This window comes from Phodopus roborovskii, unplaced genomic scaffold (assembly GCF_943737965.1).
Source record: "Phodopus roborovskii unplaced genomic scaffold, PHOROB, whole genome shotgun sequence".
NCBI lineage: Eukaryota > Metazoa > Chordata > Mammalia > Rodentia > Cricetidae > Phodopus > Phodopus roborovskii.
Window position 1 is genome coordinate 5,364,171 of NW_026125281.1, and position 14,216 is coordinate 5,378,386.

Below are 14,216 nucleotides of genomic sequence, written 5' to 3' on the forward strand. Positions count from 1 at the left end.
TTTCAGAATCAATATCTTAATGAATATTGTAAGTCTGTATTAGTATATAAATGGTAGCATGGATTATAACATGAGTAATGTTTGAGAAAAGCAAATGTTATTCATAAAAATTCCACATATAAACTCTAATGATTGTTCACAGCTAGTTAGTAGTAAATCCTTCAGTCTCATGGAATTGGCTTATGAGAGAACGATAAACTGCTATAGAATGATACTCCTGATTATTTAATAATTAAAAAAACTAGCAAGATTTTTGATAGGAAATCATTATCCTGGAGTGAATGAAACTATTGCACCCATGTTTGTTCAAATAAAAACATTAAGGCCCAGGCTAGAAGCAGATGTCTATGGAAAACACAACACCACTCATTTATTGAGATAACAAGAAACATTCTATTATGGGCTACTTTATGGACTGCCTTCCCATTGGAGGATTTAAGATGACTGGCCTTCCAGACCTGGGTGTTTCTCTGGATGTGAATGAACTGTTCAGATTTATTCAGGCAGTGCTTGTGGGAACTGGACATCTCCCCAACATGTTTGACAGCATGCATATAATGTATTTGTCTTCATGTGATGTTTACCACCAAGCATCTTCCATAGAAAGCAGCAAATAAATACTTGGCTCGGTACACAGAGCATCTAAGGTAACAGCAGTCTCAATATCGCAGAAGCACAATTGCCTGAAGTTTTCTTATCTCCCCTCTTGCTGTCATCCTTAGCCATAAACTCTGTGACATCTCCTGAGTGGGTAATCTCAGAGTCACTTTGTTTCCCCATTTCACATTCTCTTAGTCAGCAAACCAAGAAAAGTTATTGTCTCACCGGCTCCATAATCCTATATTTAAAGTTAAACTTCCTGGTCTTTGAGTCAGAATTAGATTATACCAGCGAGAAGCTGGCCAAAAGGCTGCTGGTTCTCAGGCTAGTTTGTGTTCTTTGAAGAAAGGTAAAGGTAGAGCAGGAAACTGAGTGATCTTGTGCTTTGTGATACCCTCATATTATAACACTGCACTTCACCGATCCTGGGGATGTTAAGGAAGGTTGAGGGTGTAGGCATTACCTGAATCCTGAGGAGTTACCATGGAGACATTTATATCTGTGAACATGTTGTGTGTGTAAGTGTTTTTCCTGCGTGTATGTATGCACACTATGATACCCAAGAGATCAAAAGAGGGGCTCTGATTACTCGTAATTGGACAAGAGATGATTGTGAGCCCCATGTGGGTACTGGGAGTGGAACCTGGATCTTCTGCGAGAGATGCGAGTGCTCTTACTCACTCACTGATTCCAATCTTTAGCCTCAGTTTCCTTGTGTCTTAAATGAAGATAACGGGATTCACCATTTCATGCAGTTTTTTTTTTTTTTTAGAATAAAATGATTCAATACAGATAACGTGCAAGTGTCAATGTAAGTACAGAGTGTCCTGTGCATAGTAAACATTAGACATCTTTGCTGCTATTCTTGACAGAACACTTCTTGTTTTCCTGTGCTACATAGTATGAACTATTAAGCTTAACTTCAATAGCACAGAAATGTCTTCCCTGGTACAAGATTTGTTTCGATTGGAATTCTCTCTTTCTCTCTCTCTTTCTCTCTCTCTCCCCGCTCTGTAGTGTACTAGAGAGAGAACGATTTAAGGAATGAAGCCAATGGTTTGCTATCTTCTTCCAATCAGGCCTATAGAACGTGTTTGAATGGCCATGCTTAGAAGATGGACAATGTTATTGCTCTAAGAGTAGTCTGGATCTTTAAGAAGCTGAGACAAGAAGGGAGTTAGAAGCTGAGACTCTCTAAGTGCGACTTTGTGAACAACAGGCTGAGTTTGGAGTGTTTCGGAATAGCTTCTGAGGGCTGGCTTTATTGATCAGTCATCGCTTATTGTACTTCATTCTAGTCTACTTGCCTGGTTCCGGTAGATCAATACCCCTTGAACACTGTGCACTTAAACAAACTAAAAGAAACCTATTTAGTGGGAACATGCCCAAAATAGCAAAAGCTAAGAGTAGCTTTTCATGCTCCATTCACCCACTGTGTCTTTTGGAGCAGAAAAATCTTCTTCATTTTAATTTTCTTTTCTCATATAATAACACATCCTTGACCGCAGCTTCCCATTCTTCCTCCTCCCAGTTACCTCCTACCTCCCTCTCTCCCAGATCTACTCCCTTTCTGTCTCCCCCAAGAAAGGAGCAGGCCTCCCAGAGACACCAACCAAACCCAGCACAAAAAGATGCAACAAGACAGGCTATAAACCCTCACATCAAGGCAGACCAGGCAACCCCTGGGAGGGGGAAACGAGCCCTAGGAGCGGGAAAAAGAGTCAGGTATGCCCCTACTCCCACTTTCAAGAGACTGCCCCAAAACATCAAGCCAACAACTTAGTGTATAGACTGTGATTTCTGCTTTAGTCTCTGTGAGTGCCTGTGAGTCATGCTTGGTTGATTCCCCGTGTCCTTGATCTGCTGGTGTCACCAACCTCTCTGGCTCCCACAATTCCTCCTTCTCTTCCACAATGTTGCCAGAGCTCTGAGGAGAGGAACCCAATTGAGACCTGTAATCGTCTGGGTTATCCCTCCATCAAATTAATGTTTGGCTGTGTCTCTGCATCCAATCCAACCTGCTGATGGAGGAAGCCTCTCTGATGACAACTGGGCTGGACACCAATCTAAGAGTATAGCAGAATATCATTAGGAATCATTTCATTGATGTTCTTGGGGGAGAGGCCAAGTGTGTTTGGTTCTACCTTAGGTCTTTGGGCCATCCACCTTCTTGTTACTGGCCATCCAGGCAGTGTTATCATGTCAATCATGGGCTCCTTCTTGCAGCATGGGGCTTACATTAGACCAGTCATTGGTTGGCCATTCCCACAAGCTCTGAGCATATCCCGCAGGCAGGGCAGGTTGTGGGTCAAATGTTTTGTGACTGAGTTGGTGTCCCAGTCTTACCACTGGAAGCCTTGCCTGGTTATAGAAGATGGACAGACCAGGTTCTGTATGCTCCGTCACTAGGAGTCCCCTCTAGAGTCACCCTCATAGGATTCATGGAGTTTTGACCGCACTAGATTTCCACATCACCCTGCCTCCCTCAAACTCCTGCAAAATGCCCTCCAATTCCAGTCATCTCTCCCCTTACTCTCTCTCTCTATTCCCCCCTCCCGACCTGATCCCTTCTGTTCCTATCTGTGCCTGCCCCCAGTCTACTCTCCAAATCTATTCTATGTAGGTATTTAGTGGTAAGAACTTTCCTCTTAGCATTGCTTTTGTTGTGTCCTATATGTTTGGGTGCATTTCACATTCATTTTCATTGAAATCTGGGAAGTCTTTCTTGATGCAGTAGTCATTCACTAGGGGCATTTTCCGTTTCCATGAGTTTATAGACTGCATCTTTATTGGAAAATTGAGTTCACTGATATTGAGAGGTGTCCATGACCAATGATTGTTAATTCTTTTCATTTTGTTGTTGTTGTTGGTGCTGTGTGTGTGTGTGTGTGTGTGTGTGTGTGTATGCTTCTCTTTCTATTATGTTCTATAGGGCAGGATTTATAGGTAGATGTTGTTTAAATGTCACCTTCTCATGAGATATCATGTTTTTTTGTTTTTCTGTCTATGCCTGCTCTAGTAGTATATAGCTGGGATCTAGTAGCGACGAACTGTCCTGGCTGTTGTTGATTGTGTTCTTAAGCTAGCATCTGTGGTTGAACAGGGAGGCTCAGCCTGAGTTGCAGGATGGTCTTCTGGAAGGCGTGACACGGCGTTTGTTTGTGTATGGGTGTCTGCTGGAGTTGGCCTCTGGTGTTGTGGCAGGCATGGCCCTTGGTTGGGTGGGGGTGGGGTGGGGGCGTCTGCCTCAGGGAACCAGGAAAGTCAGAAACTTAACTCTTAAGGCATGGTCTTTCAGAAAGCCAAGTAGCTCCTTTTGAGATCAACAAAGTTTCCTCCTTCGCACCTGGTCACTATCCATTTCTTCCAAAAGCTTAAAACTGTAAGAATTTCATTTTGTAAGATGGCCACGGTTGCACAAGCCTTTAATCCCAGTCCTCTGGAGGCAGAGTCAGGCGGATCTTTGTGATTTTAGTGTTCAACTTGGTCTACAGAGCAAGTTCTAGAACAGCCAGGGAGGCTACAATTTCCAACCCCCCCCCCCAATCTCATTCTGTTTCACAAAGATGCCCCAGCTTTAAAAGGCCTTTGTTGGTCTCACCACGGGCGAGCATGTAGGCTCAGACTCTGTAGTCACGGTCTTGAGAGCAGCTTCCCCATCTCCAACGTTAAGTTGCAAAAACTTTAGCTTCGCCATCAGTTCCGCTCGGCTTCTGTCTCACAAAGTCTGCAATACAGCTGTGGTCTTTTAAATCCGACTTGCCTCACTTTTTTAGTTTGGAAATGTTTCCAGAAGTTCAGGGAAATTGTGGACTTCACTTTCCACATCTTTTTTGTTTGTTTGTTTGTTTCTTAGAGTTCAGAGTGCTTTCCTTTGAACACACATTTGAAAAATGTTGCCCTGTATGTTTTTGCCCAGTTTTATAATCACCTATGACAGGAGACGTAGTCTGCTACCAGTTATATTTTGTATTTGAAGTCAGTTTCCTCGATGCCAACTTGATGATGTCTTTACTTGAATGCTTCAAAGGCGCCCCAAGTACAACGCGTCTGAGGAAAACCTGGCCTCTCATTTCTGAATCTGCTGCATTTACAAACGTCAGTATGTATGTGAAAGCCACAATAAAACAGCACTAAAACTTTCGTAATTTGAGATAATAGTGTTTTATTATTAGGCTTTATCTACTCTAGATTTAAAAAAAAAATCTGCATGAGTATTTATGTGACAATGGGGATAAATCCAGTGTTAACATCGTTTGAAATATTTCTTTTTCCTCAAACCTTTTCTGAAAAAGATGCTAATTTTGAAATATTAGTAGGGATTGGGAAATGTCCAAAATATAAGGGCCTCAATGTGACTCATTAGATTAAATGAGAACAGCCAGAAAATTAGTTAAATACACTCAATTTCGCAAATGGTCTGTTCTTAGGACTGAAATAAAAAAAAAATCCTTTTAAGCAGAATTTGGGTTTTTTTTTGTAGATTTGGCACGGTGTCAAACCGCATGAAATATTTGGAGGTCTCCTTTCTGCAGTGGCCTCAGGATGGATTCCTTTTAATGAAAGTTAAAAGATAAAAGACAGAAATTGAGCTAGTGTCTGCGTGTTTCACAAAGTTACCAGGTTGCCAGATGATGCCTAATTGGAAGCACAGAACATGATGATGAGAAGCCCTAATCAGGAAATGCTTATTTGGCCCGAATCCCTGGAGATGGAGGGCGGGACAACAATAAAGGATGGCCAGGGGACAATGAAGAATGACTCTTACAGCAGAAAAAAAAAAAAAAAAAAAAAAAAAGATGTGAACCCCAAACCTACAGACCGGATGTTTAACTGAACACATCACTGCAATATCCTTGAGAAATTTAGAAATCATTCAGACAAGAAGTTATGAAGAAAGTGAAAAGTAGCTCTGAGTGCTCCTAAGAAAGGGATATCTTTGTGCCATGTCTTTAATCAATAAAGTATAATATCTTTGCTCTGCAATGAATCCAGAGAGAGAGAGAGACAGAGAGAGAGAGAGAGAGAGAGAGAGAGACTCCACTCCAGAGGGCGTTACTTCACAACACGCTTGGTTAGGACTTTTTGTGGGATTAGAGGAGTCGGGAGTTTAATATGTCTGAGGCCTTAAATAAAGTCGATATTGTCCAACGCAGGGCGTGGCTATTGCGCAGTGTGGGGTCAATCATCACCCGTCGTCTTTGAGAACGCTTCCATTGAAATAGCTCCTGCTGTGCAGATGCAACTGGGCCGAGGAGATTTCTTAGTAACCCAGCTGTCAGCCAGCATCCGCCAGAGCTGCTGAGGGCATGAATGTTCCTGGTGAACGTGGGCCCCACCTAAAACCCATAGACGACCCAGGCACAACGTGATTGGCAAATCTGCTACTTTCACCGAGCTGGTAATAGCTGGTAATAAATTGGTAATATTTTTTGTGTTTTTTTTTTCTCTTCACGTTTCCATTTTTTTCTGTTTACCTTGCAGAGAGAGAGAGAGCAAGACAGACAGAGAAGGAGGGAGAGAGAGAGAGAGGGAGAGAGAGAGGAGAGAGAGAGAGAGAGGGAGGGAGAGATTGTGATTAGGGACTTGAAGTTCTGTTATGGAAATCTGAGCTGCAGTGCCTTTGCTGTGATTTCTTTGAACCTCTGGGTATACTTCGTTAGAACCAGAGAAGACATTCCAGGTGCCCTACAGCACTGTACTGTCTAGTGCACCCCGATGTCAGTAACTGTGATGGTGTAGATTCCATGGTAGCTGAACTTGGCATAAGACCACTGTGGATACATTTACTGGAGGAATACATTTACTGAATTTATACCTGTGGGTAGGATAGCCATGCTGGTCAAACGTAGAATGGCTTGTGGACACTGGGTAGCTTTAGTATGAAGTATAGCATATAGCACATAATTTTCTAGACTTTAAATTTGAGTGACTACCCTGAGTTTCACATTAAGACCATCTGGCAGGCGGTGAGGCAGAGAGAGCGGGCAGAGGAAGGGGTCAAGGGGCAGAGACAAGGAAGCAGGAATCGATCTCAGCTTCATCTCAAGATGGCTCAGGAGACAGAATTCCGTATCCTTCCACTGACAGAATTCCGTAGCTGGGAGAGAATCGAGGCCCTGAAGAAGGTGGCTAAGATTAATCTGCTGAGAAGCTGGCATCTGGATACCATCAGGAAGACAGAGGATGGTTTTGAAGGGACTATGTGGGTGGCGCATCGGGGTATTTGTTTTAGTCACCATCATTATACATACTATCCTCATGCTAGCTCTTATATGGATGTTGTCAGTTGTATGTGATGGCTTGTGTTGACCACGAGGCCCTTAGTGACGGTACCTTGGATGGCATCTTTGTCATTGTAGATAGAGAGCATCTACTCCTATGAGGCCCCTGCTCTCTGTTTCTAATGCCTTTTACCTTTATCTGTCCTTCTCAAACTCCTGCCACTGCACCGAAAAGTCATGGAACAGTGCGCAGAGCCTTGCTTCCCAGTGGACATGGACGCTTATTCCTGTTTCCCTTCTGATAGGAGTGAGAGTCATGACTCTCGGCAGAAAAATCCTCCTGTGTTTTTAATTACGTCCTGGCCTCCGCCCTCTAAGAACTTAATTCACTTGTTTTTTCTTTGTCTCCTGGATTTTTATTTTATTTTATTTTATTTTATTATTTTTGTGCATTTTACATACCAGCCACAGTTCCTCATCACTCCCCTCCTCCATCTCCTTCACACCTCTTTTTTATCCCCCCATCCATTCCTCAGAGAGCGGTATGGGAAGTCAACAAAGCCTGACACATCAAGCTGAGGCTGGGCCAAACCACTCGTCCTTGCATCGAGGCTGAGCAAGGCATCCCGCCATAGGGAATGGGCTCCAAAAAGTCAGTTCAAGCACTAGGGATAAATCCTGGTCCCATTACCAGGGGCTCCACAGATAGATCAAGGTACATAGCTGTCACCCACAAGCAGAAGGCCTAATTTGGTCTCATGCAGGCTCCTCAGCTGTCAGTCCAGAGTCCATGAGCTCTCACTAGCTCAGGTCAGCTGTTTCTGTGGGTTTCCCAGTCATGATTTTGATTCCCCTTGCTCATAAAATCCTGTCTCCCTCTCATTGACTGGACTTCAGGAGCTTGGCCCCAGTACTTGGCCATGGATCTCTGTATCTGCTTCCATCAGTAACTAGATGAAGGTTCTATGATGACTATTAAGGTAGTCACTAATCTGATTACAGGAGAAATTCAGTTCAAGCACCCTGTCCTCCACTGCTAGGAGTCTTAGCTGGGGTCATCCTTGTGGATTCCTGTGGATTTCTCTAGCACCAGGTTTCTCCCTGACCCAAAATGGCTCCCTCTATCAAGATGTCTCTCTCATTGCTCTCCCTCTCTGTACAGAGTTTGTTATCTTCTGCCTTCCTTCATTCACTAAGTAACTCAAAAAAATTACTGCTTAGTCTCCTTCACTCTCTTTATGGGCTTAATGCCAGCCCAGCTAAGTGGCTTCAACCACACTTAACCTACAATGAGAGAGAAAGACTTTTGGTTTCTTTTAGCTCAATATATGTCTACTAGGAATACTTTGTTTACCAGAGACATAGTCTACCAGAAAAACTACATCTACAAGAGAGACATAGTATGTCAGCAAGTATGTCTAAGCCATGTTTGTGAGAAGAAGTATTGACACAGATCTGCTGCAGAATAAGAAGTAATGTTCTTATTGACCTAATTATGGATTTATGCTAGATATTTTATGCAAATTCCATTAACATTAATAATCATAATTGTATAGTTATTGAATCTAAGCCTAAAGGCTAAATGCATTTTGACAACAATGTTATTCTTATGTACATTTCTATGTAAGAAAAATAAGTTTAATTTTTTTCCTCATAAGCTTCAAGAACTATACCTAGGATTCCAGGAATTTTTTAATCTATTAGGAGCATATTTCAAAATATATTTCCAAAGAGCTTTGGGGAAAGTTTTCAACAGTACAGTTTACCTTTCTTTACTTTTAGAGATTCTGATTCTGTAAATCAAGATAATAACTATAAAATTTACATTTTAAACACCATTTCCCAGGAGCCTTTGTTGTAAGAGAGAGGTAATATCGAAGAGGCAAACATCTATGTTTTATATTGGAGATTTAAGCTGTAGATGGAGAAATGTAGTTTAATGGTGGATTCTGTAACCATACTCTGAATGTAGACAAAAGCTGAAGGCTGAAAAAGTAACAGGTACAAAATTCTCCCAAAATGGAGCTATCAACCCTGTTACTTCTGATGTTCTGAGTAAGTTTTTAGAGTTCAGTAAATGGTGGGGATGGAGTGTAATGAACATTATCACAGACGCATAGAAATGTAAGCAGAAGAAACTCTTCATTATATTTTAAAATCTATTTTCCAAAATTAGAAATCATTGTTTTAAATTTTTTATTTGGTCTGGTACAATTGACGACTCCAGGAGAAAAAATGGCCTCTGAAAGCTCACAGATAGATACTGGTGGGAAACTGCTCCAATCTCTGTGCCCAGCAGACACTATGGCTAAGAACAGGCCTTCCCAGCTGACTACACCATCCTAAATATTGTATTAAGTCAGTTACTTAAGGGTATTTTAGAGAACAAGATAATGGGCAGTCTTGTCGTATTATATTACATGTAGCAGTGACACTCAGTTGGATGGCTATATCGGAGAGAAACTTCTAAAAATCTGATCTGACTTGGAGGATAGGAAGGTCAATTAATTTATGACTTTTACATGTGTAGGTTACCAGCATAAAATGTTCTACAGATGTGGAGTATTACATTTGACCTATATGTCAGCCAAAGACTTTATTGATGAAATCTCTAAAGTATATGTATTTTGGGATTTAGTTTTGGATTTAATTCATGCATTTTATTACATTAAGCTTTTTATAGCATAGCTTATGTAGCATATTCTTAAGTTATCAGAAATGTATTTTATCTATCTAGCTGCTATCATCTCTTTTTCTATCAATAAAGTAACAATATCCACCTATGTATAATCTACTGCCTGTCATTTATATGCCATCTATCAACTGTAACTATTTATTATCTGTTATCCAGCCATTTGTCTATTTTATCTGCCTAAATACATTTGAGTCTATGGTGGCATCTGTAAATCTTAATTTAAGTGTATTCACAAACCTTTTATAAACTTCACTATATGTGTATTGGTGTCCGGCTTGCATGTATGTCTGTACACCACTTGCATGCCTTAGTGCCCACAGATGACAGAAAATGGCATCAGATTCCCTGGAACTGGAGTCACAAATGGTTATAAAGTTGCCATGTGGGTGTTGGGAATCAAATCCAGGACCTTTGGAAGAGCAGCCAGTGCTCTTAAAGCTGAGCCATCTCTCCAGCTCCAATATTCATGTATCTTAAAACGAAAAATGTTAAAGAATATGTTCTTTAAATTAAAAACACATTAAACATGGTCCTAAAGTTCTTTCTTCTAAATGAGACCAGGGTTGGAAGAATCTGAAATCATGTTTAATCTCGCCAGTTCTATTTCTCTTCTCCAGAAAATTCTTTTATTGGATTAGACTGCCAAGCAGGTTTGACTGGCATCTGATTCAAAGCTCAAACAAACATGAAATTTTCAATTGCAATTGTAACACTTATAGATAACAGTGTATAGAAGCAAGGAAAGTAGGTGTAAGGTTGAATGTATTGTAGACGCTAATGATGAGGCGATGATTTCTAGACATGACAGAGTGGTTGCACAAATGAACTCATAGAGGTTGTTGTGGTGATATTTTGTTTCTGATCTAACAAATAAATTGCTTTGCTTTCTAGGAATCTTCAGGCCAGCTTTATTTGTTAGATCAGAAACAAAATATCTCCACAGGTTGTGACTGCATATGCAGGTTTCATGCTTGGCTTTTTTTTATTTTTCCTTGAGCTGTGCAACCAGTTGCTGGAGTGAGTAAGCTCTGGAATCAGATGGTCTAGTTTTCACCTTGTTTTCAATGAATTAGAAAAACTGACACAAGTTCATTCATGACTTACCATGAGCTATTGCTTTTCCTCCTAACCTAGCATGCCGGCTTACTGTATTAGGCTTCCCATTATATTTTAGTAATTTTGGAAGTACCTGGCTTCCCAAGACTCTAGAAACATGTCTATACATGCTACTGCTCCACTTTTCTCATACACAGCACACTCAGTACACACAATTTAATCCTATTATCCTGCAATCATGAATATAGCCGGAGCTACCTTGATCTATAGTGGCTGCCAATTGATGCGTTTTAGAGCAAAAAAGATTCTTTGACTACTCTGTTATATTATACCAAGTAATTACCATGTATTCATGAGAAAAGTAGTCTCCTCTTCCAGGTTACATTGTAGATGTGGAGAATGGACAGAAGACATGTTTTTCTCCCTAATGTTGTGTTCAGACATGGGGACCCCAGGATACAGAGGAGAGTAGGTGTGTTCTGACAAGACCCTGGAGACTCACAAATCTATCAAGGTGAATCCAGTCCAGAAGCAGGAGGGATGAAGCCGAGACACAACAAGACAGTTGTGTTTTCAGGACTTAATCTCACTGAGCATTGTAAGATTGCAATCTTTTGAATTACATGCTCCTTACATGATTGAAGTATGGGATTCCTAAAACGATGTTGAAGGAGTTTGTAGTTTTATAGGGCATAGAGGAAGACAGACAATAGAGAGAGAGCCTTATTGATTTTAACATCTATCTTGGAGGACATATTCCCTGTCATCTTAATTGGTGTCTGATAAATTTTTACGGAAGCGCTGTGAATGGTTCAGTAATTATGTTGAACAATATGACAGTACTTTTCATTATTCACTTTTATTTAACAGTACTGAAACACAGCTAAATATTGTTATATGCTACAGTTTAAATAAGAAATGTTCTCTGAAGGTTCACACGTTGAAAACTTGGACACCACAGCGAAGCTTTTAGGAGATTATGTATTCTTTGGGGAGTGGATGGAAAGTAGGTCACTGGGGGTGTAAGCACTTTTAGAACCTGGCCTTTTGTTTATTTCTCTTTGCTTATTCATTGCTGAGAGGCGAGCAGTCTGTCTCTGCCATGTGCTCCCATCATGTGACAAGAGAGTCTGGACTGAAGCCATAAGGCCAAGTAAAACTCTCCTCCATATAGTTTTATTATCAAAGATGTTTTGTGTTCCTTTATTAGAAAGTGAACATGAAAGCCAGTGAGATGGCTCACCAGGTTAATGTGATTCTTCTACTAGCCTGACAACTTGAGTTTCGTGACCAGAACCTATATAAAAACTCACTCCCTGGTGTGTCCCTGCAGTTCCAGCTTTCCTACAGTGATCTGGAAAAGTGGCCAGAAAAATTGCAGAGTACACAGCACACTGACTGACGGAACTGCATTGTGTCAACAGAATCAACAAGAGAGACCTTGCCTCTGAACGAGTTGCAAAGAGAGAACTGACCTACACACACACACACACACACACACACACACACACACACACACACACATGCACACACACACATATATACACACACATATAAACACACTCACACTCACACACACATACACACACACATATATTATAAATTATATTGGACATATTTGTCCTTATTTTATTTAAAATCATTCAATTTATATCAATACAGAAGGATCATGCTACAAATTCAAGTAGTATAGAAAAGCTTATGATAAAAACGTTCACCTTGCCTGTTCAGTAGTCAGGAACAATCATTATTACATGTTATGAGATCTTTGGTTGACTAATTCCAAAACCTATAAAATAGTCTATTTCTTAAAATACCACTTTAGAAGTACCAAAATTGCCTCTATTATGAAGCTGTACATATAACTCATACTATTCAATCTCCTTTTCTCCATTCAGGCATTGAAATTAGCATTATTAGCTGTTTAGTTGTTGTGGCTCCTTTAAACCTTGTACAGTATATCAAGTCTCATATATCATCCTTATTATATATAATACATACATATAGTAGACACATCTAGTAATTCAGAGATTAACTCTTGACCTTACACCAACCTTGGTATAGTTACCATTCCTTTTTTAAGTTATGTAAGCTATAATTTTATTTTCACATTATTGGTATCAATCATATTATTTGCTATTAAGCAACAGACTGACTTGATAGCAGTACCCCCAGAACTATTTATGTTCTTCTGTATGCAGCTATCTCATGCTTTATCTGCATTTGAATAAATATCTCAAAATCTAGGCAACCCTAAGTAAATTGTGTTATTATTTTGACGATGTTCATTTCAGAGTGGCTGGGTCTTTTCATTCAGTTTTGACCTCAAGATTGCTCAAGAGTATGATGGGAGATGTCATCCTGTAAATATGTTTCTCTTATTGGTTAATGAATAAAGCATTGTTGGCCAATAGGGAAGCAAGATAGGTGGGACTAGGAGAGGTGGAGAATTCTGGGAAACGTAGGACAGAGCCGCGATGTGATCTCAGGAGGGGAGGATGCGTGAGGCTGGCGTTCTCGGTAAAATAAGAATATGTAGAAATACACATATTAGTAATTACGGGTTAACAATTAAGACAGAGCTAGCCAATAAAAAACACTAGTCTCTGGCCATCAGCTTCATAATTGATAGGGTATCTGTGTGTTCATTTGGGGCTGACATGGCTGTGGGACTAGGCTGGCGGAAAAGTGCTCCTAACAAGAGTATTCGATTATTTTATTTCTCTAGCTTACCCAAAGGCTTTGCCTGAAGAATTCCTTTCCTAAAATTCTTCTGTCAAGACTTCACTGTGGAAAAATCTCACCAAGATTAAGGGCAAAAAGTTACCTTGATACTAATTCATTAATTGTCCTAAATCATGCCACCCTGTGATAGAATATAAGTGTTTCATAACGTGCTTTTGTGTCCAACTCCTTATGCAGAATTTCTTCTTGGATTCTGCTGCCTTTCTTTCTTAATTTGGATCAGGTTCTTTGTCAAACTGCCAAATAACTGTCACCCTGGGGCTTGTCTTGAAATCATGAGAGAGCTTACTGATTTTCATGTTCCAAAGCCTTTTGTTGTTTACCTTTTCTTCCCTGTGAACCCTGAAATGAATTTCTAAAGCATATAGAAATCCATAAAACTCTGGCTATAGCTTAGTAGTGGACTGCTTGCTTCTTGTGTTTGAAGACATAAGTTGAGCCCCTAATACTGCCCCCAACCTCTCAAAAAATAAAAAAGGAAAAGAAATTCATGTTTTGAGTGTTGGAATATCTACAAGTATTTTTAATTTGGACTAATGATCGATTCATAACCCATCTTGGTTTCAGGTGGAGATATAATATGATCTGCATACACCACCAGATAAACTGGCATCAAATGGTATTTTCCCATTTGTTTGCTTCCAACACTATCTGTCCTTTGTCTTTTAAACACTTTTATGAAAATCAACATACTTTTTTTTTTAAGTTAAATTTGATCACTGCAGCCTCTTAATTGATGTCTGTGGCCCACTTCTATTTAATGTCAGTTTGGATTTTTCTGTATCAATTTATTTTCTTATCTTCTTCACCCATTTTCAATCGCTCTAGTCTCCTTTGCAGATGTCTTCTGTCTGAGTGCTTGTTAAAACCCATTTAAAGAAAACATGCGTCCTAAA